Consider the following 3,554-nt stretch of genomic DNA (forward strand, 5'->3'; position numbering starts at 1 on the left):
AAATATATCGTTGTCAAGGAAATACTTCTAGTTCTTTTATCCAACATTAAAAACTTGATCTAAGTCTAGAAACTGGATCAGAAACTTAATTATTTCACAGTAAGAATGACATTTATCATTTCTTGAAATGCAATTATTTATGTCGTGATCCTCTTTTGCAAGATTTTGTCGGGACAGCCCACTCAAAAAAGCTGGGGAACGTTTGATCCATCGGAAGCATTAATCACAACAAAATTACATGGAAATTGCATATTCGGTTTTGATTGAGTCTGTATATGAGGGATAATGAAAAGGTGCAACATTTCTCAAGTCCCCTAGCACCGGCTTGAGCAATTCTCAATTTTCAACACCTCAAAGTGTCAGACCCCGAAGGACCAAAACAATATAACAACACGGACACAAATTACTTTTCACAGCTGTAAAAGATAAATTTAATAGCTTTTCAAGAAAGGTACAGTGATCGGTGTAGCAGCTGCTATGTACAAAATAAATTGCATAAACTCGCAAAACACAGTACAGTCCTAAGGGCGTTAAAGGTTGTTTGCACTTGACAGAACCGTCCATGGACAGGCTCAATCAAACGAGCCTGCAACATTGTCAAAGCTGTGTTGGGCTTTCCTAAAGGATTATGGCTTTCCTAAAGGATTCTTATTTTCTCTATTTGTACAAAATTAAATGAATTGTGATTGCAGTTGACCTTGTTTATTATCTAGTGATCAACTTTATTGTTTTATAATGTTTTCTTATTTCAATTTGACTATTTTTTTATACACCCGCACAACAAAGGTATAAGGGGGTATACTGCAATCAGCTTGTCCGTCCGGCCGTCCGTCGGTTTTTTTCTTGTCCCCCCTAATTACTTAAGAATCCTTGACCACAGTCTTCATATTTGGCATGGAATTAATCACGAAAGAGATGACCCTCATTGATTTTTAAGGGCAAACCCGGGGAAAAAGGTAAAGGTCACCCGGGGGCCCCTTTACTTTTAATATGCTTGTCCCCCCAAATCTTTGAATCCGTCAAACCCACAGTCGTCATATTTGGCAGGGGGTAATCATGACAATAAGGGGACCCCCACGATTTTGTCCCCCTGGGTTAAAGGGGCAAGGTTTACAAAGGGGCTTTACTAAAAAAAATTGTCCGCTCAATTGGGTTAAAAAGGCTTTGGCCCAATATTTTGGGATTTTAGGATTTTTTGATTTTGAAACCCCTTTTTTTTTAAACTTTTGGGCCAAAGGTCAAAAGGGCACAGGGGATTGTACCCATAATAAAAACTTGTTTTGCCCCAAATGCAAAAATGCCTGTCCCCAGTGTTTATTTTTACATTTCACAAAATTGAAGCAGTAGAAACATAACTTAGCAATTCACTGTCCAATAACCTCAGAATTTTCCACTGGAGGATTTTGAGCTCCAAGGCCACTATTGATATCGTAATTGACGCCATGACTGTAGCAGTTCTAGTTATTTTGGTTTAACAAATATACTTCTTTTTTCAAATTTTCTTTGAAGTTTCTTTATACCGAATAGTTATTTTCTTAAAATGGTGTATGTCAAAGGAGCTCCGATGACAATTGCTACACTTTTTTTCATGAATTTTGATAAAGTTTCGTTTCTACCTTTAAACATTTTGAATGTTTTAAGATAAATACTTGAATATCTTTCAAAAAAAAACACCTGGAAACAAAGTGATCCCTCGGAAGCATCAATCATAACAAAATTACAAAGAACATTGTAAAAATCGGTTTTGAAATCCCGTACCTGAAATAGAAACGGCAAAAATCCTCACGCCCCCTACCGGGCTTGACCCAAACCAAAATTCTAACAATTATAGCGGAGGCCATTCCCCCTTTATCCGGACATTTACCAGAAAAAATATTTAAAAAAACCCAAAGAAATTTTAAATTACCGAAAAATTTTTTAAAAAAAAAAATTTTAAATTTTCCAGGAAATTTTAAAAATTTTACCCAAAAAATTTCTGAAAGGGGTATGGGTTAAAAAGACTTAATCAAACCCAAATTCCCAAATTTTCATTTAATTTTTTTGTGAAAATTTATGCTTTTCAAAGGGGTCACATTTTTTCCAGTTTTTTTAATTCTAATAAAATTTTACCATTGCCCCTTTGCCAAAGGTATCAACTTTTTTAAATTGCTGTAGATGAAAAGGGGTTGAAACTTTCCAACAAAAAAAAATTTTGTCTTAATTTCCCCTAAATTTTCTTTTTAAAACCATAATAAAATAACAAGTTTTATTTATATACATTTTTTTCACGAAATATTTGCAAAAGAAAACCCCGGAAAACCATTCGAACTTTGGTTGTTTATGACATGTTGCACCCTTTTTTTTTAAATTTTTTATGGGTTTGCAACCTCAAACGGGCTACCGCCTCTACATTTTATTGTTACATTTTTTGGTTTTTTTTTAAATTTTTTGTTTTACTGTTGGGCCCAAAAAACCCATGAAAATTTTTATAAAAAAAAAGGGGAATGATAATTCCCTTCCCATTTTTAAAAAACATTGTTAAACATTTAGAAAAAAATGGGGTTGCAAAAAAAACCCCCAAAAAAAACGGAAAATGTTAAAATTTTCCCGGCTCCCGGGATTAAAGAGCTGGGTGTGGATGGAAAATTTTTGGAAATTTCAACCACTCAGTCCGTGTCCCCTTCCCGGCTTTTAAACAGATTTCACCTGAAAGGGTTTTCTCCACCAGTTTTTAAAATGGAAAAGTCGCAAAAAATTTTTTCTATACTTGTTTTGTTCAAGTAAAACCCGATCTTAAATTGGGGGCCCAAAAAAGTTAGATTAATTTTTTTCATTTGGGTAATTTTTGGGTCTTTTTTCCGATTATTTTTTTAAATTAAAATTTGATGGAAATACAAGTTTCATAGTTTGGAATCAATCATTTTTCAACAAAACCAAATACGGCCCCAAAATGCGCCAAAAATACCCTCTTTGGGTTTTGGGGAAAATTTTTCGATGCTGGCGGTGGGGGGGAAAATATCTGTTATTTCCCAAAAATTTACAAAACTTTGGACATGAAAGTCATCTGTAAAATGGTTGGACTTCAAAATCCGTAATTAAAATTAGAATATATTATTTCCATTTTAAATTATTTGAAAGAAATAACGATCTTAACTTTATATGAAAAGTGATATCTTGAAAATTTATACCAAATATTATGTTTCGCTGTAAATTTAGAATATTGTCTTCTGACTTCTAGCTTTTTTCCCCGACATAATCTTCTCTTGACAACTTCATAGCATTAAGCTTTTAACACAAGCAAAAACAAACTTATTAAAAACAATCGAATTTATACCTTTTAGGGTGCGTTTACTCTTAAATGTAACTTTGATAATAAATGTTTTCGTCATTACAATTTCAGAAATGCATTTGGTCATTCCCGTGCATTTTATGGCCAAGGACATGTCAAAGTTATGCTAGACCATCTTGATTGTGATGGGTCTGAGGACGAACATTTCACAGTGCCCTTTAAACAAAACAAACCCGGGGAAGTAAACAGAACCCTACAATTTTTCTTGATTGCCCGGGGGCAATTG

The sequence above is a fragment of the Ruditapes philippinarum genome, unplaced genomic scaffold (genome assembly GCF_026571515.1).
Source record: "Ruditapes philippinarum isolate M1 unplaced genomic scaffold, ASM2657151v2 ctg11040_1_1_1_1, whole genome shotgun sequence".
In the NCBI taxonomy this organism is placed as follows: Eukaryota; Metazoa; Mollusca; class Bivalvia; order Venerida; family Veneridae; genus Ruditapes; species Ruditapes philippinarum.